The sequence below is a fragment of the Pristiophorus japonicus genome, chromosome 1 (assembly GCF_044704955.1).
Source record: "Pristiophorus japonicus isolate sPriJap1 chromosome 1, sPriJap1.hap1, whole genome shotgun sequence".
NCBI lineage: Eukaryota > Metazoa > Chordata > Chondrichthyes > Pristiophoridae > Pristiophorus > Pristiophorus japonicus.
In genome coordinates, this window is record NC_091977.1 from 408,254,457 (window position 1) to 408,280,843 (window position 26,387).

Consider the following 26,387-nt stretch of genomic DNA (forward strand, 5'->3'; position numbering starts at 1 on the left):
AAGATTAGGATCACAGGTTACACACACATTACCCAAAGGGTCTTAGGAGTTGTAAGGTGTAGCTCTTTAATAAATCAGATACTACATGCAATTGAGATAGATATAGTAGACATACAACCTGTGACAGATGAGAGCAATCTACGCCCTCGGAATGGAACGGACGGACGTTGAGGCAGAACAGCGGTCTCTGAACAGATCCCGAGCTGGTGGAGGTGTTGGGCCGAAGCCAGCATAGGGTGCACCTCAGAGGTTTGAGCTTGACCAAGGTGTGAGGCTGAAGCCTGCATGAGATGCACCTTGAATAAACTCCTCAGTCTGCCTGTTTCTCTGTCTCGGTTGCCCGTTTTTATACCTTATTTCAGTGGGCTGGTGGATACCTTGCATCAATTATGTTTTACCCATTCAATTGTCCAATCACAGGGGAAGGGGTACCTATGAGGTCATTTTCTTCCTTATCACTATCTGAATGTCTTGTTGCCCTTTCAAAAGACAGCTTGTTTATCTTTAAGGCGCCTTGCTAAATCCCTTATCGCCATAGTTAGACCTTGAAGGCCTGTTTTTCTGACTTGATCGTAGCTCTCTGTGTCTGCTGATCTGGCACAAGTTTTTCTTTTATAAAACCATTATTTCTTTTATAATTCGGAATTTCTTCGGAATCATAATTTCTTACCTAGTGAGGATGCGGGGTGTGTGGTCGCACACCAACTGCACATTCAGTGAGTGGTAACCATTGAGGTTATGGAACATCTCAGGATTGTGATGTGGTGCCCGTAAAGCGACTTGGGTCCAGTCAATGGCGCTCTGTACCATGGGAAAGCCTGCTGTCCTGACTAATCCACATGCATGCTCGTGCTGCTTCTCTCTGCTCAGGGGGAAGGAGATGTAGTCCCTTCTCCTGTAGAGAGCACCTCTGACCTCGTGGATGCAGCAATGGATGGCCAGCTGGGAGATGTTGAAGATCTCTCCTGTTGCACAGTGGAAGGATCCATTGGTGTAGAAATTGAGCACGATGGTGACCTTGCCTGCCACTGAAAGAGCCATCTGAGGCTCGAGGTCTGGTTGCAGCAGATGGCAGAGCTCTGTGATCACGTCCTTGTTAAAGCGCAGTCTTCGAACACACTGCTCCTCAGTGAAATGGAAGTAGGAGAACTACTGCTGGAATACCCTGGGAGGAGGGTATGGTCTCCTGTTGCCAGCCCAGTTGCGCCTTCTCCCTCTGGCCACATTTTGCTGTCTGTGTACCTGTCTTTCTCCCTCTCTTTGTCTTTCTCCTTGTATTGCTGCTTCTCTTTCTCTCTGCCTTTCTTTCTGCCTTTGACTCCGCCTAAGTAATCTCCGACGGTGAAGTCGCAGCGGGAGTTGAGTGCAAACAGCCCTCATGAAATGTGATAAATGTTGCAGTGTCCAATCTGCAATGAATTAAAGCAATGCTTAAGAGCCAGAACAGTCCTTTTAGATGAAAACAGCTACACTCCTTGCAACAGGCACTCTGCCTATTTGTCAGCAAAATGGAAATAATAATGGCAAACGGAAACGTTTTTGACAAGATGGCGCCTTTAAAAAGCGCTTCTCCAGCTTCCTCCTGCCAGCAACTCCACAGCTGAAGCTGTCGTTGTCAGCGCCAGGCAGTACCTGAGGGGGAGAGGCCACATTCATGGGGGGGGATGGTACTGAAGCTGTCATGTAAGTACATGCTGTTTGTAGCCACCAGATGGTGTCATTGTTGGAGGCCACTAAGCAGCACGTGCATGATGCTGCTCTGATATAAAAGGCCAGCCATTCTGTGAGTCAGGCACTTTGGGTCTAAATAAAGCAGAAGCAAGGTTAAACAGTACTCAGTTTGAACCTTTATTGCATACATAACATTTGGCGACGAGAATACAAGAACCTTTGTTTGCAAAATGAGCACGATTGGATTTTTAAAGTGATTTGTGGAGGGAGAAGATTGGGCAGACTTTATGAGCCATTTGAACCAGTACTTCGTGGGCAACAAAATGAAGGGGGTCGACGATGCAGATCGTGCCGGGCCGCGTTCCTCACTCTGCGGCTCAAAGATCTACGGTCTGATGAAGAATCTACTCGTGCCTAGTGATCCAACAGAGAAAACGTACGATGAGTTGTGTACATTGGTACAAGAGCCAGCCCACACTGCGATATATGTGTGCGCGCTGGGTCCATGCAGCAGAGCTGGTCTCCAGTCGTCTTAGTTAATCCTTGCCACTGGACCAAGACCTAGCTCTGTCAAGCCCGTGTGGTGGCTGGTGTGCAACGGTCACCACACGTTAAAAAAATTCATGCACAGGCATCTTCCACCCCCTCAATTGGATCCTTCATCGAAACACCTGTGAACTCGTGGAAGCAAGTCATCCTTGTTCGAAGGATCGCCTATGATGACATTGGTACGGGGGCACTCAAGCCAGACGACGGCATCATCATCTCGAGATACAGGTTTTATACACACATTCGATCGGAGGGCCAGAGTGCGGCGGAATTTGTTGCCGACCTGAGACGTCTAGCGGGACCGTGCAAGTTCGGGACGGTGTTGGCAGACATGCTGCGGGATTTCTTTGTTATCGGTATTCTGCGCAAACTTCTGCCGGTGGAGGAGTTGGATTTAAAAAGGGTCATCCAGATCGTTCAATCATGTATGAAGACGGACAGGAGTTTAAAGCAAATATTGGTGAAGAACCGAATCTCAGCAAGTATTGTCAATGCGACTGATTCAGCATTCGGCAAGCGGCACATGGCAGGGCCTATCCAGCTGCGTTCACGAAACCTGTGGCTGTCCAAAGTCCGCCAGCGGGAATGTATCTGACTTCGCCGGGTTGGCATTGTGGGGGAAATCATCGGCACCAGCAGTGCCAATTTAAGCAATATAGTTGCAAAGGCTGTCTGAGAGTGGGGCATCTCCAGCGCAAGTGTCCGCAGATGAGCAAGTGAGCTGTGACACACCACATGGGGAATGAGTCAGACTAGCGTGGATCCGGATATACAATCCGAGATGCCAGAGGAGGAAGTGTGTAGACTGTACTCTTTTTCATAACCAAGAGTAAACCAATTTTGATGTGAAGTTTAACGGGATACCGGTATCGATGGAACTGGACGCGGGCGAGTCAATCGATCATGAACGAGAGTGCCTTTAATAATCTGTGGGATACTTCCCTGTTAACGCCAAGCTGCGCACGTACACCAAAGAACTGATAAAGGTGATTGACAGTGCACAAATTAATGTGTCATATAACGGTGCGGTTCACGAGTTACTGCTGTGGATTGTTCCAGGCAATGGCCCAACGCTGCTCGGCAGGAGCTGGTTGGAGAAAATCAGATGCGACTGGAACGACATAAAGACATTGTCATCGGAGGAAGATACATGTGCCCAAGTATTGAGCAAGTTCCCCTCGCTGTTCGAACCGGGTATCGGCAACTTCACAGGAGCGAAGGTGCAGATCCACGTGGACTCACATGCAAGACCCGTCCATCATAAAGCTCGGGCAGTGCCGTATATGATGAGGGAGCTTGAAGAGATTATGGGCCCAAGTTTCGAGCCGCGCCTAGAACGGCGCAGTCCCGACCTGGACGCCCGTTTTTCGCGCCACAAAGTGCGCCTAAAAAAAAACCTCTGTATTCTCCACCTCCCTGCAGGTCCTCTGGCCCTCAGCGCAGTGCAGCACGAGCTGTAGGGGGCGGAGCCAGGTCCCTGCGCTGAAAACAGTGCCGGGACCTCTGCACATGCGCGCTACAGTGGGCGCGCATGTGCAGTCGCTCCAGGCGCCCAAAACTGTGTGGGAGGGGCCGAAGCACGCAGCCCCTAGCCCTGGCCCAATGGCCTCACTGGGGCTGCGTGAATAAGGCTCCTCCCACGCCAGCTCCTGCTTCCTCCCGTCCCGACTCCCGCTTCCGCCCCCACCCCCGCCTCCCGGACTGGATCCGACCTGACCTCCCTCTCCCTCCCTCCCTTCCTTCCCCCTGACCCGAACCGAACCAACCTCCCTCCCACCACCCCCCCGCCCCCCGACCCGAAGCCACCTACCTGTAAATGTGGTGCTGGGGACGGGCCCTGCCCGAAGTCTCGGGCCCGGCCCGTTCAGCCTCTCTCCCCATTCTCCTTTCCCTCCCCCTTCCCCCTCCCCCTCCCCCCCCCCAATCTCCTTTCCCTCCCCCTTCCCCCCCCCAATCTCCTTCCCTTCCCCCCCCCAATCTCCTTCCCTTCCCCCCCCCCAATCTCCTTCCCTTCCCCCCCCCCCATCTCCTTCCCTTCTCCCCCCCCCCAATCTCCTTCCCTTCTCCCCCCCCCCCCAATCTCCTCTCCCCCCCCCAATCTCCTCTCCCCCCCCCCTAATCTCCTCTTCTCCCCCCCCCAATCTCCTCTCCTCCTCCCCCCCTCAATCTCCTCTCCTCCTCTTCCCCCCCCCCCTCCCCCGAATCTCCTCTCCTCTCCTCCCCCCCCCCAAATCTCCTCTCCACCTCCCCCCCCAATCTCCTCTCCTCCTCTCCCCCCCCCCCCCGAATCTCCTCTCCTCTCCTCCCCCCCCAAATCTCCCCTTTCCCTCCCCCCCCCCCCCAAATCTCCCCTTTCCCTCCCCCCCCCCCCCCAATCTCCTTTTCCACCCCCACCACCCCCATCTCCTTCTCTTTCCCCCACCATCGCCTTCTCCCCCCCCCCCCACCAAGGTTTTTTCGAGCGTACAAAAATCTTCACTTACTCCATTCTAAGTTAGTTTGGAGTAAGTTTTCACTGACGAAACTTTAAAAACAGGCGTAAGTGGCCGGACACGCCCCCTTTTGGAAAAAAAAATTCTGTTCCAAAGTGAAACTGTTCTAACTGACTAGAACTGGAGCAAACTAAATGATGAGAATTCCGATTTCTAAGATATTCCGTTCTACACCAGTTGCTCCTAAAAATCAGGAGCAAATCATGTGGAAACTTGGGGCTTATATCAGCGGTCGAATTTAATGAATGGGCCAGCCCCATTGTTCCTGTGCTGAAAAGTGATGGCACAGTCAGAATCTGTGGAGACGACAAGGCTACGATCAACAGGGTTTTGAAACAAGATCAGTACCCGTTACCGAAGGCTGATGACTTGTTTGCGATGCTAGCCGGAGGGAAGTCGTTCACAAAACTGGACTTGACTTTGGCCTATATGACGCAGGAGTTGGTTAAGACATCGAAGAGACTTGCGTGCATTAACATGCACAAAGGACTGTCTATTTACCACAGGTGCCCGTTTGGAATTCACTCGGCTGCAGCAATATTCCAGAGGAATATGGAAAGTCTACTGAAGTCCGTTCCCAGAACCGTCGTGTTCCAAGATGACATCCTGATCACCGGTTGTGACTCCAAGGAACATCTGAACAACCTGGAAGAGGTTCTATTGCGTTTGGACAGAGTGGGACTCGGACTTAAATGCTCGAAGTGCGTCTCCATGGCACCAGAGGTCGAATTCCTCAGGAGGAAAATCGCCGCTGATGTCATCAGACCGACTGAAGTGAAAACCAAAGCGATCAAGAATGCACCCAAGCCACAGAACGTGATGGAGCTGTATTCGTTCCTGGGTCTACTCAACTACTTTGGTAACTTCCTACCTAAATTGAGCACCTTGAACCACTGCACATGCTATTGAGAAAAGGCAACAACTGGGTGTGGGGCGCATTGCAAGACACAGCTTTCGAGAAACTGCTTTGCTCGAACAAGCTGCTGGTACATTATGACCCGTGTAAACGTTTAGTTTTGGCCTGTGACGCATCGTCATATGGAATTGGTTGCGTGTTACAACAAGCCAATGAGTTGGGGAAACTTCAACCTGTCGCATATGCATCCAAAAGTTTTTCGAAAGCAGAAAGCCCACAGTATGTAGAAAAATAAACTTTAGCATGTGTGTACGGTGTTAAAAAGATGCATCAATACCTATTCGGTCTGAGGTTTGAATTAGAGACTGATCACTAGCCGCTTATTTCGTTGTTTTCCGAGAGCAAAGGTATCAATACCAACGCTTCATCCCGCATCCAAAGGTGGGCGCTGACATTGTCTGCCTATGATTGTCATTCACCACAGACCTGACATAGAGAATTGTGCCGATGCTTTGAGCCGGTTGTCGTTGCCCACACCGGAGGTGGAAACGCCACAACCAGCGGATCTAATGTTAATCATGGATGCTTTTGAAAGTGAAGGTACCCCGTCATGGCTCAACAAGGTAAGACCTGGACCAGCCAGGATCCGATATTATCGCTGGTAAAGGGTTGCATCCTCAAAGGAGATTGGTCTGCCATACCTAAGCAAATGTGCGTGGAGGCCAAACCGTATATTCGTCACAAGGACGAACTGTCTATTCAAGCAGATTGCATATTGTGGGGCAATCAAGTTGTAATGCCTAAGAAAGGGAGAGCGAAGTTTGTGCATGAGTTACACAGCACACATCCTGGTATAGTGATGATGAAGGCCATCGCCAGGTTCCTCGTATGGTGGCCAAGAATTGATTCCAAGCAGGAAGCATGCGTGCATCAGTGCAACATCTGCATGCAGCTCAGCAAAACACCAGCGGAATCGCCACTGAGTCTGCGGTCATGGCCATCCAAACCTTGGTCCAGGATCCATGTAGATTTTGCAGGTCCTTTCCTGGGCAAGATGTTTTTAGTGGTGGTGGATGCTTATTCGAAGTGGATAGAATGCATAACCATGTCATCCAGTACATCCATGGCAACCATAGAGAATCTCAATGTCATGTTCGCGACACATGGACTGCTTCACATAGTGGTGAGTGACAATGGATTGTGCTTCACCAGTCAGGAGTTTGTAAAACTTAACGGCATAAAACATGTAAGGTCAGCACCGTTCAAGCCTGCGTCCAATGGGCAAGCAGAACGTGCAGTATAAATTATCAAGCAAAGCATGAGGAGAGTAACCCAAGGGTCACTGCAGATCCGCTTGTCTTGCATACTGCTGAGTTACAGGACAACACCCCACACACTCTCAGGGGTCTCGCTTGCTGAACTCATGATGAAAAGAGGTCTTAAAACCAAGTTATCTTGTACATCCAGATTTAAATAATCATGTTGAATACAGAAGACAGAGTCAACAAGGGTGTGACGCGAGATTTCTGTTAATGATCCTGCATATGTGTTGAATTATGGTCAGGGACCCAAATGGATCGCTGATATGGTAATGGCCAAGGAGGGCAACAGAGTATTTGTTATTAAGCTCAAGAATGGGCAAACTTGCAGAAAACACATGGATCAAACAAAGCTGAGGCACACAGACGAGCCAGAGCAGTCGGACGAAGAAACCGTCGATGACCAACCAAACTACCAGCAGCCTTCAGTGGACTCGAGGGTCATCAGTGAACCCGGAATTCCCATCACGGACTTGTTCAATAAAAATGGATTTGCAATTCCTGACATGGCCACTGCCACCACCAACAAGTCAGCCATCCAGCCACCAGCCACAATAGACTCCGCACATTCACCCAAGGCCGGAATCGAACTGAGACGGTCAACCCGGGAGCGTAAAGCACCGGACTGTCTCAACTTGTGAAAGACTGTGAAAAGATCTCCGAGGAGGGTATTGTCACGTATGTACATGCTGTTTGTAGCCACCAGATGGTGTCATTGTTGGAGGCCACTGAGCAGCATACACATGGTGCTGCTCTGGTATAAAAGGTCAGCCATTTTGTGAGTCAGGCACTTTGGGCCTAAATAAAGCAGAAGCAAGGTTGTACCTTGTTTAGTTAAATAGTACTCCGTTTGAACCTTTATTGCATACATAACAGAAGCGATGTGCATGGCGATGATGTCATCATCGCCGGGCGCACAGAGCTTGGGAGGTGCTTGGTAACTTCTCAAAAAAACCCGAGGCCAATTTTGCTGGGAGCAATCACCCGGGCGAAATCTGGTTTACGCCCTGATAGCGCCTCCCGGAGGTTCTAACAGGAGGCATAAATGAGGGCACTTTCGGCTCCTTTATCTTTCCTCTCTACCTCATTCCAATGCCTCCTCCCACGACCCACCACCTGCCCTTGCATTCCACCTTGCCTTCACTCATTTCCCAACCCTAAACTGAGAAACTGATTCTTTGTGATTAAAAGCAATTGCTGTGCTTTACAGTATAGTTGCTGACTGTACAACTGTAGAGTTGCATTAGGTATAAGCCAGGAAACCAGTAAAGATATGACTATAGCACAAAAAAAAAAAGAGGTTGTGAGAACCAGCGGAACCCCAGCCATGATGAGACAATTGCGAGGCCTCATTAAAAATGGCTTGCTTTTTTAAAAAAAATTTAAAATAAACCTTACCTAAGTCTGTAGTGGCTGGAAGATGGTCTCTACATTCCGACCTATGCAGAAAACAGATGTAGAAGCCCTCAACTTAACTTTATAAATTTCAGTTACTGAGGGGAAAAAAAATTAGCAGGCAAAATTGTTTTTGGATTTGAATAGAAATATAGAAAATAGGTGCAGCAGCAGGCCATTCAGCCCTTCGAGCCTGCACCACCATTCAATATGACCATGGCTGATCATTCCCTCAGTACCCCTTTCCTGCTTTCTCTCCACACCCCTTGATCCCTTTAGCCATAAGCGCCACATCTAACTCCCTTTTGAATATATCTAACGAATTGGCCTCAACAACTCTCTGTGGTAGAGAATTTCACAGGTTCACAATTCTCAGAGTGAAGAAGATTCTCCTCATCTCGATCCTAAATGGCTTAACCCTTATCCTTAGACTGTGACCCCTGGTTCAGGACTTCCCCAACATCGGGAACATTCTTCCTGTATCTAACCTGTCCAATCCTATCAGAATTTTATATGTTTCTATGAGATCCCCTCTTATTCTTTTAATTCCATTGAATATAAGCCTAGTCGATCCAGTCTGTCTTCATATGTCAGTCCTGCCATCCTGGGAATCAGTCTGGTAAACCTTCGCTGCACTCCCTCAATAGCAAGAATGTCCTTCCTCAGATTAGACTAAAACTGTACACAATATTCAAGGTGTGGCCTCACCAAGGCCCTGTACAACTGCAGTAAGACCTCCCTGCTCCTATACTCAAATCCTCTTGCAATGAAGGCCAGCATGCCATTTGCTTTCTTCACTGCCTGCTGTACCTGCATGCCAACTTTTAATGACTGATGTACCATGACACCCAGGTCTTATTGCACCTCCCCTTTTCCTAATCTGTCACCATTCAGATAATATTCTGCCTTCCTGTTTTGCCACCAAAGTGGATAACCTCATATTTATTTACATTAGATTGCATCTGCCATGCATTTGCCCATTCACCTAACCTGTCCAAATCACCCTGCAGCCTCTTAGCATCCTCCTCACAGCTCACACTGCCACCCAGCTTAGTGTCATCTGCAAACTTGGAGATATTACATTCAATTCCTTCGTCTAAATCATTAATGTATATTATAAATAGCTGAGGTCCCAGCACTGAACCTTATGGTACCCCACTAGTCACTGCTGCCATTCTGAAAAGGACCCATTTATTCCTACTCTTGCTTCCTGTCTGCCAACCAGTTCTCTATCCGCATCAATACATTACCCTAAATAGCATGTGCTTTAATTTTGCACACTAATCGCTTGTGTGGGACCTTGTCAAAAGCCTTTTGAAAGTCCAAATACACCACATCCACTGGTTCTTCCTTGTCCACTCGATTGGTTACATCCTCAAAAAATTCTAGAAGATTTGTCAAGCATGATTTCCCTTTCATCAATCCATGCTGACTTGGACCGATCCTGTCACTGCTTTCAAAATGCATCTTTAATAATTGATTCCAACATTTTCCCCACTATCGATGTCAGGCTAACCAGTCTATAATTTTCTGTTTTCTCTCCCTCCTTTTTTTAAAAAGTGAGGTTACATTAACTACCCTCCAATCCATAGGAACTGATCCAGAATCTATAGAGTGTTGGAAAATGACCACCAGTGGATCCACTATTTCTAGGGCCACTTCCTTAAGTACTCTGGGATGCAGATGATCAGGCCTTGGGGATTTATCGGCATTCAATCCCATCAATTTCCCTAACACAATTTCCTGACTCATAAGGATTTCCTTCAGTTCCTCCTTCTCGCTAGACTCTCGGTCGCCTAGTATTTCTGGAAGGTTATTTCTGTCTTCTTTAGTGAAGACAGAACCAAAGTATTTATTCAATTGGTCTGCCATTTCTTTGTTCCCCTTATAAATTCACCTGATTCTGACTGCAAGGGACCTACTTTTGTCTTCATTAATCTTTTTCTCTTCACATATCTAAAGAAGCTTTTGCAGTCAGTTTTTATGTTCCCTGCAAGCTTACTCTCATACTCTATTTCCCCTCTCCTAATTAAACCTTTTGTCCTCTGCTGAATTCTAAATTCCTCCCAGTCCTCAGGTTTGCTGCTTTTTCTGGCCAATTTATATGCCTCTTGGATTTAACACTATCCCTAATTTCCCTTGTTAACCACGGTTGAGCCACCTTCCCCATTTTATTTTTATGCCAGGTGGGGATGTACAATTGTTGAAGTTCATCCATGTGATCTTTAAATGTTTGCCATTGCCTATCCACCATCAACCCTTTAAATATCATTCGCCAGTCTATCCTAGCCAATTCACATCTCATACCATCGAAGTTACCTTTCTTTAAGTTCAGGACCCTAGTCTCTGAGTTAACTGTGTTACTCTCCATCTTAATAAAGAATTCTACCATATTATGGTCACTCTTCCCCAAGGGGCCTCGCACAACAAGATTGCTAATTAATCCTCTTTCATTACACGTCTAGAATGGCCAGCTCTCTAGTTGGTTCCTCGACATATTGGTCTAGAAAACCATCCCTTATACAATCCAGGAAATCCTCCTCCACCGTATTGCTACCAGTTTGGTTAGCTCAATCTATATGTAGATTAAAGTCACCCATGATAACTGCTGTACCTTTATTGCACGCATCCCTAATTTCCTGTTTGATGCCATCCCCAACCTCTCTACTATTGTTTGGTGGTCTGTACACAACTCCCACTAGCGTTTTCTGCCCTTTAATGTTCCGCAGCTCTACCCATACAGATTCAACATCATCCAAGCTAATGTCCTTCCTTATGAATAACTTAAACCTTTCCTTTCTCTTACATAGTGGGTAGTTTATTGAATTTAGCAAGAACATGAGATGTGTAAATATAATATTGGGCTCTAAAATGACATCTCACACAGGCTTGGTCTTCAGCAATAATTCATTTGGTTTTCAGTATATTTGAGCTGTTTGTTTATATTTAACATCCATTTAAAATTGTACAGGTGATTGTCTTGAGTGAGTTCTCGGGTGAGCACAGTGTACCAAAAGTGTGCCCAGCCCCAAGAAGCACTAGAACACCTGAATTTCCTGGTTGTCCTCATTAACATGTAAAGGGTGGACATTGGGCAATACTGGAAGTGTTCTATTAGGCACAGGGATAGGGGGAAAGGCAGGTAAAGTTAAAGTCCCATGGGAGAGCCAGATATGAAGACAGAATTTTTATCTGGACGATGATTTGTGATAAGTTTCTCATTTAGTTTACGTGCGCTAGAAGCTGTAATGGTGATCTTCATGTTAATTTAAAGGCTTGTTTGCTCTGAATGAATTCGTGCTGTTGTGCTATGGCTGGGTTGGCAGCAGAACTCCACTCTGGGTACTTCTACAGTCTGCCTTGGAGGGAACTTGTAAGAGGGCAGCACCAAGTAGTAGGTAGAGAGACAGGGAAATCAAGAGTGGGAATGAAGAATAATGGTGTGTGAATAGATGACGGTGCATGTTTGATTGGGAGGCTTCTCATTACTAGAGGTGACATGGAACAGATGTATACTTGGGGGGAGGGCGATTTCTACTCTGCTGAAGAATCACTTGTTCGTGGCAGAAGCAGAAAAACATTTTTTTAGTCAAAAAGCCAAAAGTAAATATCTGGACAATATCAGTCTGTCCCTTTAAGACACACACTACTAAAATAGAAGCTATAGCACCAGGCTCTTTTCTAAATAGTTTGGCCCAAATGGCACCTTTTGCTAAAGCAGGAAATCTGAGCGCAGAGGTCTCTGACATTAATTTATATTGCGCCCTCTTCAGGCATTGTCAAGTTCAACCACCTGAAACACATGAAATTCTGTTGCAGTGATATTCAGGCACAGAACCGGAACAACGAATGAATGTCCACTATTTTAATGGAAGCACAAATTAGTTTATTTTAAATGGAATAATGCCTACATTAAAATAATGGCTAGAGGAATGTTATATGAATCCATTAACCAGCCTTAAATTATTATTGCCAACAGCACTTCCCAGCCTTTGTTATTGTGTAGCAGCACACTATGCAAGGATCACAGAAAACGCTGAGAATATCGATGCGGTGTCATCTTAATATTGATGGGACTATTTGAATTTGTATTGATAAAACTGGCATTGATGAAGACATGGTGGTAACGAAGACAGGGGAGCTGTGCACAGGCCACAGTCCCTTTGTACTAAAGAACAAACATAGGGGACCGAAATAACTTTTATGACACTTTGGGGCCGAAATTCAAGCACACCAGAAAGCTGGCGCACCAATGATTTCTTACCTGATTTTTCCGCCAGGAGCGATTTTAGGCAATTTGAAATTTTGTTGATGTCGGACCGGAAGTCGGTCATAGTGGGGACGGAAAATCATGCTGAGGGGCGGAAGTTGGGGTGGAATCAAGTCTCTGCCATTGTCACTCAACGGCGGTGACGTCACAGCGCGTGTACGTCACCACGCTCTCTCCCCTCCGTTAAAGGAGAGAGAATTGGGGATTTTTTAGCTTCGGCCACTGGGCCACCAGGGAGGGTTTTGTCCGGGCCAGTGGCCTGGCACCCAAGAGGGTAAGCCAGGCTGCCTGTTAGCGGCCCGGCCGAACCCAGGGCAATAATTTGTCGGCCGATCGGGAAGTTGGCCGGCAAAAATAACAATATGGCAGCCGCGGCAGTGGGCCCTCCCCTTGAAGGGCTGCTGCACTACTGGGCCGCACACAGGAAGGAGAAGGTGCACAGAGAGAAAAAGCTGTCGGGGGCACCGTTCAGTGGCTCGTGGATTTTTTAACCTAAATTTGGGGCGGATTAAAATGCACCTACAGGATCGCGGCAGTACGCACTTTGATAATGTGCTTGCGGCGGTCAGCAGCAGCGGGGCGGAAGTGGGGACAGGCCGAAAAATCCCCGACCTGAATTTGGGTCGGGGCAGCCAATGGACTGCAACACGGTGGCCACTCAATTCCACCACATGGCTGCTGCAAAACGGCAGAAATGGGCCTTATATGGACCCTGAATTTCGGCCCCTTTATGTCCAAACTGCAAGACTTAGGAGGAACTGATCTCGCTCATTCGAAATGTATCTATTCAGAAGCTACACTTGTGCCATTACATTCAGCTTTTCTGCCTGAAGAAGGAGGCATGGGGATAATTTGGCAGTGGTGGTAATTTTAAAAACATTTTAAAATGCTTTACTCTGGTACAGTAACTGATTTTTTTTACTCTTGCATTTTTAACATTCACTGCATGGATCTTGTTTTGAGTTGTTCGAAGATATGCCTTCTATGTATCTACTGTCCTTTGCCCATATACCAGGATGTGATAGGCTTTACCCATATACCAGGATGTGATAGGCTATAAATAGTTGAGGTTAAACTGATTTCATTAAGCAGTGTACAACTTGCTAAGTTTTGACCTTCCTTTCAGTCCATTTATTTGCTTCAAGGCTGTTTCTGTCACACAAACATAATGGTTGATATCCATAGCAACAGAGCAGCACAGATTTCCAAATCAATAGATAAGTAAAATCAGAAGTTACCTGGTGCATGATTTTACTGGAATGAATATTACTTCTCAGTACCGAATTGCTTATTTCAACTAAAATCATACAATCTTCTTGTACCCATATGTCCTTACCAGTGAAACTAGAAGAAAACATTGGATAAGGGCAGCACAATTTTATTAAATAACATTTGTATTGAGAATCAGATGGCGCTTACTGTGGAACTAGAGCTCAAGCTCGAAAGAAATTTTGGGCAGACGCTGCATAATGGCACAAGTGTAAAATCAACAAATGCTTAAATAATGGTTTTACATGTGAAATAGAAAAATGTGATTTGAAATTTATAATTTCAGTGGTATTTATCACCAGAAAATTGTGTCCAGATCTTCTTTGCAATCCTACACATTTTCTTTTTATTCTCCCACAAAAATGGCAGGGTTGATTTTAACCCAGCTGGCTGGAACCTGGTTAAATTCGTCTGGGTGACTTACCACTGCGTCTTCAATTTTAACCTGCCTGAAGCAGGCGGAGACCTTTTTTAAATATGCATATTGGGGTCATCGGCTCTAACTGCACTTTTAAATATGGTCTGAGCAGGGATGCGTTGTTGCTTTCCCACCAGGTGAAGACAGTGGGAAAAGGGTCTGGAACCAGAAGAGATCCAAACAGATATATATTTTTTTACTTTCCTTGTGGAGCCAGAAGGAGCAGGAACCCTCTGGCAGGCCCATGAAGCAAGTTTAGGTCTCGCCTGCCCAGGACTACCTCCTTTCCCTCTCGAGAGACCCACTAATTGTGCTTTTGCTGGCGGCTGTTGCTTTGCTACCGGCTCGGGGCATCCTGTGGCTAAAATTCTGCTCCTGCCCGCTGGCCAGCTACCACTTTCTACCCATTTCGGGATGCTGATGAAACCTGGCAATTAAAATCGCCCAGGCTTCTCACAGCCGAGATCAGTGGGGTGGGTTTGCTGCTCACCTCACGCGACCTCACCAGCCCGATTTCCGTTCCCAGTTAAAATTGGGATTTGTATCTCTCATCAACTTTTTAGATATCCCTAGGTTTTTAGTACTTTCAATTATTTCATCCATAACAGTTGTCCTTACGATCAGCAAAGAATCTCATCAAACGTAATCTCAGTGGTGGTGTTTGATACTCAAATAACTAAAATTGTGCACATCATTGTAAATGACAAACAGCAAATCCAAATATCAGTATACCCACAAGATTGGTTCAGATGAAGAAGGTATTTTAATACCTTGAATAAAGTTTTTGCTTGAATGCCTGAGCCTATTCCTGTGCAACCAGAAAATTACTTTTTGGCTGCACTATTAGGGACCTTGTCAACTTACACAGACTTTAATAAACCAAAATTTCCATTAAAAAAAAAACAAAAGTGAACTCGAAGCACTCAAATGTTAATCGTTTATTAGTTTCCAAGTTTATATATTTAAAAATCCAAAAGGCTCAAAAATAATTTAAAGAGAATTTTTTGTTCTGGCTTTTCAACAGTAATTGACGCAACTAACTGCAAAAAAAAACCCCATTCTTGATAAACAATCTCCTCTTATCGTTAAGAAAGGAACCACACCTGCTCCAATCACAGGTGGTGTCTGTGATCAGTTCCTAATAGAAAAGAAAGCATTGATTAATAATGACAACGTTGAAATAAAGCTTTGAGAATTCAATCTCTAGCTTATTTTACAAAAAGGAAAGAAACTAAATCCCCCCACAGGATGAGGGAACACTCCCTTTTGCCCTTTAAGTTTTGTTGATGCACATCTTGCATGCTGGGCACTTCTGCATATTCCACAGGTCAGGAATGCACAAATTGCACACTAGGAAAGTTTTGAAACTGCACTTGCTCAAAACACACGAATGCGGTTGAAAACTTTGTCTAACTGTTGAGTTTAATAAAAATTATCCAACTGAATCACAGGTTCTTGAGACAGTCTTGAGGATTTCAGGTTAAAACTTTAACAAAGGTACTAAAATACACCTTCAAGTTCCCCTCCAAGTCGCATGCCTTCCTGACTTGGACATATACTGTCGTTCCTTCATCATCACTTGGTCAGTATGTTGGCATTCCCTTCCTTGTGATTGGAGCACGCGACGAGGACTGCAGCAGTTCAAGGAGAAGGCCCACTACATTTTCAGGGCAACTAATGATGGCCAAAAGTGTAGCCTTGCCAATGTCACTCACATTCTGAGAACAAATATTTAAACAAAATGCATCCAGTTTGTTTCAATTTCAGTGGCTTGAGACACAGCTTCAGGCCTGAGAGGTGCCAGCAGCTACACTCCGATTTGCTCCTGTCTTTTTGGTGCAAGGCCCAGTTTCTGGAGTTTCCCTGGGCTATGCAAATGGCTGGCAAGGAAGAAAACAATAGGTAGCTACCTCCTCATGGATGCATTTCATCTTGGGTGGGGACCTAGCGATAACAAGTTGCTATATGTAGTTTGTTTCCCCCATGAAAGAAGACCTCTTCCTTCTGATCACAAAGTTTACTCATTAGGGGTCATTTCATTTTCCTGCTTCACCAGTAAAGAATGTAGAAAAAATGATTAGTGATAACATTGTAGCCCTGATTCTCTGGTCTACGCTCCCTACTCTGTGTGGAACCACCCTTGTATATTTGGTTTATATCTCGGGAAAAATGTAGTCATTTGTTTAAAAGTCACTTTTAACTCTATTGTTCCAAACTTGAAATAATGTCACAGGAAACCTATCCTGATGTCAAAAGGAAGCGTCGTGTTGGATGACCTTGGTAACAACTTGTTTACTATATAAATGGACATCAGAGTCACTTAAATATATATTTGAGTGCAACATCCTTTTCCCATTGCTTCATGAAGCCACCTTGTTTATACTATCATTTGCAAACTGCAGATAGAAAAATAAACAACCGCTTCAGCGCTCCTGAAGCTATAATCCCTCTTGTATAGCATCCCACCCTTTACTTTCTTTGCTGCAGGGGTCCCAGACAAAACTGTTCCAAGTAAAAGGAAAGAAAGTCTTGCATTTATATAGCATCTTTCACGACCTCCGGATGTCCCAAAGCACTTAACAACCAATGAAGTACTTTTGAAGTGTGATCACTGTGGTAATATAGGAAATGCAGCAGCCAACAGTAAAGTAAAATGCATATTTTTTTTGTGATTGTGAGGCGGGGCATTGGTTAGGAAGCAGCACCAGTCAATCTTTTTTGAAATTGTGCAGGATCTGAGGGCGGGCTTCATGGGAGGGTATTTTCTCTACTTCACTTTAAATTTATCCAGAACTCAGATTAAAGATTTGAGACAATTCAGGGGGTTGATAATTTTTGCCCTGAAACAAACACCACATTTGTCCAGATTAACATATTAATTTGATCAATGTCCTTTTGTGCAGAAAACATGGTGTTGCTTTCATTGGTTTGAGTTGGTCTGCTTTAAACCAAATAAATAATGTTTTAACCTATTTCTCACCCCTGATCTTGTGTTCTTAAAGCCAGAAAGAAGTTTTGGAATTTTAATTGTACTGAAGTAAGAGATAAAGTGGAGTGACTACTTCCACACCAGCAGTTTATACATACCTGATGGGAAGTGCTGACACCATGTGATGTACAACTCTGAAAGCTATAAGAAATATATATGCAGCACAGTGATTGTTTCAAACCCAGTTGAATAGCACATAGATAAAATTATTCCATTGAGTAATTTGTAAGACAGAATTGTACAGTGGTAGACTCCACTGATATATTAGAACTGTTTTCTTGTTATTCCATCTGTCTGATCAGTCAAATGAACAGGGTGAACCTTCCACTAAGGAATTTCTCAGGCATGAATGTGCTATTCTCTTTTAACAGGGTGAAGACAATGAACCCACAGTATCCCTCTGTATGAGAAATGGATCTTTCTGAAGCTGCTGCTCCTTCAAAATACAAAGCATGTTTTGTGTTGCCTTCTATAATTAATGCAGTCCTGAAAAGCAGCTGTGGCAGTTGGCTTGTTCTCATCGTCCTGTTAAATATTCCAGAAAAAAGAGCTGATGCGCAAGAACAAGAGTTCATTTTAGGTGCCCCCATGCTTCATATAATTGTTTTTGTAGGCTGTTTATGCACTTGTATTTTGTAAAAGGTTATTTGTTAAACATTTTATTGTTGCAAAGATTCTGTCATATATTTACTATAGTTTAATAGTGATAATGTATTTCTGAAGTTTGAGTTTGAAATTTGAAGTGTGTTTGCGAGCTCTTTGCTGCTTGAAAAAGTAAGACTTTGCATACTGTGGTTTAGCAGTATTAAAAAGAAAAAAAAGTTTGCTCTTGGACAAAACCAATGTGACTTGAGGGTTATCTGCATGACTGAATAAAACTGAATTGAATGCAAGGGGGGAAAAAAGCTTGCCAATCCTTGCAAGGATTTCAGTAGCCAGTTGGTTTACTTTATTTACAAAAGCAACCATTTAATTTGGTGAATTCTGAGCATGTTATATTTTAACATTTTCTGATGAACTTCATAAACTGAGGTTACTGTAAATTGAATGTCTTCCTGGAAGGAAGAGATGCATCCTGCATTTATTTTTTTTTTACAAAAGAGAGGGCTTGTGCAATGAAATAAGGTTGTAGTATGTAGATTTTACTTCAGGTTATGAGAAGCTAAAATCAGTTTGAAAAGTCTTGAATATTGAACCAGTCTGCTCCTGAATAATGCACTAATTTAGTAATTGCAAATTAGAGTGGTAGTAAGCGCAACTTTCTCTATAATGCATAGTTTCAATAAGCTTTGATTATTTGTATATTATTGAACTGGCAGTGGAACTTTATTTAGCCTCAACTGGATGTACATTTGGGATACTTAAGTACGTTCAATGTGTAAGGTACAATCATTTTTAATGCAACTTCATTCTGAATATTTTGGGGGGAGGAAACATGACGTAAAGAAAGTTGAAGTAAAATGCTCAAGAAAATTCAAGACGAATCACAAACTTTTGCTGACAATTCTTCATATATGACTCGTAAAGCTAATGTAAGGACTATTTGTATCAATGAAGTTTCTTTGTAAAGTGGTGAATTCAAACTTTTGAAAATATAATGGGCCCACAGTGCAGACTATAATTATTGTTTCTCCCTTCTTTGCATTTCCTGCTTTGTTTCCTTTGAGTGCTACTTTATTTTTATTTCAAAGTTTTATTTTTTTGCTTTCTTCTTCTTCCCATTGGGCTGTGCGAGGCATAAATTGCTAATCTTGCTGAGAGAATGCTTGCCATGAGAAAGTATGTCGGGTCAATTGTTTTAAAACTACAAACCAAACCAAGTTAGTTGAAGTCCTGAGTAATTTATCGGAGCCAGTTAAATTCAGCGGAAATTCTTATTTATTTTCATATATAATAAACTGGAAATCATTGTTTAATTTGTTTTCAACATTTCCTATAAATTAGAAAATATTATTTCCAGTGTTGTGAAAAAGTTTCAAGTTCGGTAACATCTCTCAGTTGATTTGTACTGAAAGTCACAGGCTGGGTAGGTATCTGCAAGATACTTCTACCAGGATTTAAATGGCACAGGAGTGCATAATGCAACCAGTGAAACAATAATTAATCTTTAGCTGATCACATCTGCTGCTCTAAATTTTAAAAATGAACTTTTAACAGGTTGTTTAGGGTTTAGTTTTAGATATTCCAATAGCCAACATGGCAGTATTTCATGAATGTTTTTGGAACAGACTATTCCACAAACACAATCTGTTTCTTTTAGCATTTTTATATTTTCTTCTTATCCGTTACATCGATTTTCTATCCATGTAGAAGTACCAACACCGTTTACATCAAGATTGAGGAGTTTCAAAGGCAACATTTAAAATATTTAAAGGATCTGTAGATAGATAAACCCTGTTTCTTTAAGAGTAATTAATGCATTGGAATCGCTAAGAGTTTGCTTAGTTCCTCAAAGCAAGTGCTTATGTCTGAGTACAAACAGCAACATGAAATAAGCTTATGGCCTTACTGAAGGCAGTGATCATCTCAAATGTATGATGCATCTGACTTTGTTTTTAAAGGAAGCTGGGGTTACCGTACGAGGGCTAAAGTCAGAATCACCGAATCACATCTTTGTTATGTCTAAGTAATTTCAAGCAATGGATTTAAATTCTTAGCACTGATTATAAAGAAAATAATGTTGGTTGGTTCCATTATCTCTAGAATTGATGTCCTTTAGTTCTGTACAGTGCAAATTTTTGTAATGTAATAAGATATGCAGACAATATCCAAAATCTAACTTTGGGAGTATTTTCAAAACTGTAAAATAAAACATTGTCCTTGATGTGAACACAATTAAACATTCCCTGTCTCTGGAACACATGACTGGAAATTTTTCCTTGCCTAACAAAATCTGCCAAAGGTTCTGTGCTACAATTGAGTTTTTGACATTATATTTGTTACATTTTAAATTAATTTTAAACGTAATTTGTAATACATACTCAGTCAGACAATCCTCTTTCAACAAACTTATATGATGTAACATACATATTCAGTAAGGCTCTTTACATGAATTAAATCCTGTATAGCCACACTTATTACCAAATGAGACTTTAACCAGCTTTCATAAATACATTTATTAAAAAGCTGGTTTGTTCTCCACATTAATACAATTACAGTATAGTTTTGAAAAGTCCATTCGTGGTGGATGTTATCCTTGCTGTGAATATTTATTTATATTTTACATTTTCAATTAAAACTCTTAAGGCAGTACTTGCATTGCAATAAATGTCTTCTCTCAATAATTATCTTGGTGGTGTTTTTATCATTAGTACTTATAAACAGATCTCAAGGGACATGCATCTGACTCTCGCCATGGTTTTATTTCTTTAAATATGCGCAAGGATGTAAGTAACTTGGTATCAGTGCAAAAATAACCTTGACAGAGCTTGCACCAGTCACATGATTCATGTCATGCACTTCTGCTTTGTTGCAGATACTTCCAATACATTCTGTAAGTAAAATGCAAATTACATACCTAGATAATTAAGAGTATTGCATTCAGCATGCAAATGTAATGCGTGGAAAAGTATCCGTCACACTTACAAAGTATCACTTTTTGAAAGTGCCTGTCACTTTTTTTTTTAAAAAAAGCAAAAAAATTCACTTAATGAATTGTCAACCAAGCCACTGGTGAAGAATCAGAAAACAACAAAAATAAGCCAGCAGTAAATAACTAGCAGGCCTGGAGATTGGAAACCCGTGTAATCACTGAAATGCTACCAGTAAATAACTAGCAAGTCTGGAGACTGGAAACCACGAAATTGCAAATTTTTTTTTTCTCAATGTCTACTATTGCCATACTGCTTTCTTGGCAACCCACGGATAAAGTACTAAATACCTGTATAGCATTTTGAACAAACCCATAAATAAAAATTCCCAACAAAATCATGAATTACCTTTTTGGTGTTTGAAATTTTGGGAACATTTCTCTCCGTATGGGGCCTGGGACTTAAATTGTGTTGTTTCTGGAGCTTGCAATTACCTTTCTGTTGATATGGAGGCTCAGTCAGTTAGCAAACCACAAATCCTAGAATGTACGAGTATTACTCTGTTGGACCACAGATCCCAGAACAGGAAGTATGACATGCTGTGTGAACTTTAATTATTATTTATAATATATATATATATATTTTTTTAAATGGTGCTTTAATGATGCATCCCAATTTTCTGATTAAACAAACAACATATTTTTCTCCTAGATACAGTCTTCTGATTCAAAATCAGCTGCCATCACAATTTTCTGTTTCCCTGACACTATTAAACAGGTAAGTCCTGTAGTAAAGCGGATTAGGGCTAGTTGCCTAATAAGCAATGATTACTCTACTAACAAGACTTTTGGAGCATTCTGGTTAGCAACTGTATTTAAAGATTGTGGAACTGCATGGTAACTGCACTGAATAAACTGCAAATGCATTGCTGCTCTGATGAGTTATGAGTGTTTTAAGTTTAATAGTTATCTGAAAGAAATTCAGATCAACGGCTTTAATTTTGAAATTGTGTACCTGCTTCTCAGTGCTCCCCCGCCTGATGTGCTCCACACCCTGGCACAAATGGCACAGTGCTAAGCAATATAATCATGCACGAAACCCAGATTACCCATGAACAAAAATATTGGAGATCAACTAGTGGTTAAAAAACCATTAAGATGGAAGCATGAAGTTGAGTTTCAGATAATGGACTATGTTTTAATCATGCTGTTGGCATTGATTCTACTTACTGACATATTGCTTGTTTTAGATTGTAAGCAACAGTTTTACTACTAAATACATTTTTTAAAGTTTTTAATGCAACGTTGATGCTGCCATTGTGCTGAATAACTCTGAGAAAAATGGCCATGAGAAATGCCAGGCTTAGAAGTTTTGAATCTGTCTTTAAATATTCTCTCAAATACAGCAGTGTTGGTCACTTCTATATGCAATTATATGCCCTGGTGATACCGCACCTGAACTATTGTGTATAGTTTTGGTCTCCTTATCTAAGGAAGGATATATTTGCCATTAAGGGAGTGCAACAAAGGTTTATCAAACTGATTCCTGGGTTGGGGGGATTGTCCTATGGCTGTGCAAAACATATGGGTGAGTACTGTTCTCCTGACAGTACATTCAAATCAGGTACCTTATTTGAAAGTCACGTTGATATATTCACTCTGCTGCAGCACAAAAACATAAATTTTCTTCTGTGCTGATTGTTTGAAGCTTGTATTATGTTCAGTGCTGGGGAAGAATAGATCTACACATCACCTGTATGTTGGAGACCATAGCATTCTCTGCTCCTGGTATACAAGAGCCATTTTGCAACATTAGGGTCACAGACTTACCTCTCCAGGAGCGCATATTTGGAAATCCTGGAGGTACTGCCAACATCTTTCTGTCCATTGTGTATAATTTTGTAAAGTTGGCATTATCTTCTCTAAATGAGACGTTCTTTGCTCTCAAGTCTTCTCCCCTCAGTATGAAAATTATGGTGGCAACTTTCATTTTCAGTGGAAAGGAAAGTAGGGCAGGGTGTATAATGGGTGGCCAACCTGACACTAGCACTGTTTTGTCCCCTGTTGAAGTGGAAAGTTACTCTGTAATATATTTTTTTAAATGTGGAAAACTACCATATCTGTACCACTTAGTGAATCTTCTTTCATTGATGCACAATTAGCATTTAGTGCTAATCTCACCCCAAATTGTGTAGCCACATCTCATTTGGATTCAAATTTGTTGTGCCAGCATTTGAAGCCTTTGAAAATTGGCTTTTGTTTCTTTTCATGATAGAAACTGTGTTTTAGGCAGTATAAATGTTATAAAATTGAGCTCCGTGATTGATGTACAGTCAGAGTGTTCTCCGGAGAAATTACGAACAATTTTGAATCGCTCTAGTCATCTTTCCTTGATCTCATTAAATTTGACCCAAAAGAAATTGAAAAATGCTTTTATAGTTTAATTCTAACCAATAATTAGTGACTGATTTCCACAACTGCTACACTTGCTTTTTTGTTTGTTTAATGATACAATGTTCTTCATATATATTTTTTTTTATTTGCAAGTTAAAATTTCTGGTTTGTAAGGACTTCTATATCTCAACATGGTGATGCAGTGCTAATTGTTGTCTTGTGTATTTTTTTGCATGCTGTGAACAACATTCTACAAAATGCTATTGATGGACAGTTTTCTCTTTTCTGAAGACTGTGAAAAAGCTAGAAATGGCTGGAAGGTCAAAAATTACACACTATTCAGTTCCATTCACCAACAAAGTAGCTCAAGTCGGCCTCAAACAGCTCAAGTCAGTTTAAGCTGATAAGTTGCAGGTAACATTCATTCCACTTCAGTGCCAGGTACTAACAACTTTCAAGAAAAGGCCCAACCATCTCCTGGACATTTGATGCAATTATCATCAAGTTTCCCACTATCAAAATCCTGGGGGTCACCACTAACCAGAAGCTTAACTGGAGCAGTCATGTCAACAAAATGACTAAGAGCAGAATAGAGGCTGGGTATTCTGCGATGGGTGAATCATTATCTTCTGATCCCTTTAAAACTGCTCCACCATCCAGCAGGCTCATGTCAGGATGGGTGCAGTTGCTCAAACACTTTAAAGCTTGATCCCATTTAAGGAAAGCAGCTTTTCACCTCTCCTTCACCATAGTGGCTCCAATGTGGCCAGTGACAGCTGTGGCTCAATGGGTAGCACTCTCGCCTTTGAGTTAGGAGGCTGTGGGTTCAAGTCCCACTTCAGAGACTTGAGCACAGAAATCTAGGCTGACACTCCAGTGCAGTGCTGAGGTAGCACTGTACTGTTGGAGGTGCCGACTTTCAGATGAAACATTAAACCAAGGCCCTGTCCTCTCGGGTGGATGTAAAAGATCCCATGGCACTATTTCAAAGAAGAGCAAGGGAGTTATCCCTGGTGTCCAGGCTAATATATATCCCTCAATCGACATAACAAAAACAGATTACCTGGTCATTATCACGTTGATGTTTGTAGGAGCCTGCTGTGTGTAAATTGGTTGCTGCATTCCTCACATTACAATAGTGACTAAACTTCAAAAGTACTTCATTGGCTGTAAAGCGCTTTGGGACGTCTGGTGGTCGAGAAAAGCACAATATAAATGCAATACTTTTTCTTTTTACTATCTACAGGATGTACTGCAGCAAATCACTAAGTGTACTTTAACAGCATCTCCCAGCCCCATGTCCCCTACTACTAAAAAGAATAGCAGCATTATCATAAGATGGCCCACCGCTCCAAATCACACACCATCCAGTCTTGAACATATATGGCTGTTCCTTCTTTGTTGCTGGGTCAAAATCTTGGAAGTGCCTGCCTAACACCATTGTGAGAGCACCAGCAGTATAAGGACCAGGTGGTTCTATTAGAAGGCCCACCACTATCACTTGAGGGCAACTAGGGATGGATAATAAATATAGCCTTCTCAGCATCTCCTACATCCAAAGAACATTTTTTTAAAGGAATAATTACTGCTCCATTTATATCTTTGAGTTAACTATAGCAGTTGAGACATTTTGTTCTTCTATTTCATTTATCACTCCAGAAATTCACTGATAAATGAATGAGAGAAAAGACGAGCACATAATCTAGACTGACACTTCAGTACAGTAATGAAGGGAGTACTTTATTGCCATATTTTGGATGAACTGTTAAACCAAGGCTCTATAACTGCCTGCTATTCATTTCATTGCTGTTTGTGGGATCTTGCAATTCCCAATTGGCTGGTTGACATTAACCCATTCATCGTAGCCCAGTTTCTGTGAGGGGACCTAAAACTGGCATCCGGTCCCTCATTTACATATGTAAGGAATCTAGGGGTAAAATTGCCTTGCTCCCCAATTGGGGGCGGTAACCTGGGATCGGGACTTTTAGCACCCGATGCAGAAGTCCCGCCTCCACTGCAGAATTGCCCTTATCACCCCTCAAAGAAAGCGGAGTGCAATCTCCACTTCCTTTGTGGGCGGTGACTGGGGCGCTTAGAGGGTCGTTGCGCACTCTGCAAGACCTCTGATGGTCTCCACTCGGCCACCAGAGTGTGACCGGGCCAGCAACCCGGCACCCAAGATGGAATGCCGCACTGCACGATGGCAGCTCGGACCATGCTATGGCCGCCATCATTGAGCTAACCTGAGAGCGGATATCGACCAGCTTCGTGACCTGCGAAGCAGGCATTGACATCCGCTTGTGCCAGCCTCGCGGTCCACAGAGCAATTTCCCCCGTGAAGCGTTAAGTGGTTGGCGCGCACAGCGATGATATCATCGGCGGTTACGCGGCAACCCGGGGCGATAACCGCAGGGCACGGCACTGCCGTGTCAGCGCTTCCGCAAACTCCTGGACAAGTTCCCAGGGGGCGATAGCACCACCCTCCCATGGTCGACAAGTGTTAGCACCTCCGGGGTGTGCTAACGGGGCTATAAAAAGGGGCAATTTCACCTCTTGATATCTGTTTTAGGCAACCACCTTAAACTGGTATAAAATAGTTCAATCCAATTTTTGGTCGGATTTTTTTCAAGCATATTTGGGGGCTGCAGGACGTTGGTCCCCAAAATTGGGCCTTTTCTTTCCCGCTTCTCAATAAAAGGTCTATCATTTTTTTTACTTGTGTATTCTGGAACCATTTTCAATTATGTATTTGCAGCAGTTACAGTTGCAAACTTCAATTTGAATGTATAGCAAAATGATATTTTTAAATTGCTTTTTAAAATTTGCTTTCAATTAAATGTATTATACATCCAAAGAAATGTCAACTGACAAATTGTCCCCCACATTTGCAGATTGTGTTTAATTGGGAATTATATCCGATTGGTATTTACTGTAATCTCATTTTATTCATTTTTATTCCAGGACTTTTCCTTTTGAACTCTACTTACCAGTTTGTCATCACCCCCTAGTAGATTCAATTTTCTTTTTCATGCTAAATAGGTCATTAAAGGAGTTTACAGTTTTTTTTTAGGGTTTCACCAAGAATCCCTTTTCTTTTGGATGTAGGTAATTGACTGATCAAATGCGTTGATTAATTAGTAATTATCTGTTTTTAAATGTGAGCACTCGCTCTCAAGTTCTTGAATTCCCTATTTCATTTTTTATAATTATTCAGTGCAGAGTCAGAGGTTGGTTAT

At 42.9% G+C, this 26,387-nt stretch overlaps 1 protein-coding gene across 4 annotated transcripts in view; it reads left to right on the plus strand.

The window, feature by feature from the left end:
* Positions 1 to 21,519, plus strand: part of ca8 (carbonic anhydrase VIII) — a 110,231-nt gene extending 88,712 nt beyond the window's left edge. For 2 of the 4 annotated variants that reach the window (XM_070875557.1, XM_070875586.1), the window contains one exon: positions 17,600 to 20,292. The gene's annotated coding sequence lies outside the window, so the exon portion shown is untranslated. Of the gene's footprint in view, positions 1 to 17,599; positions 20,293 to 21,469 lie in introns of those variants that run through there. The other 2 variants (XM_070875575.1, XM_070875565.1) reach the window with 2 other exon arrangements.
* Positions 21,520 to 26,387: the final 4,868 nt, after the last annotated feature.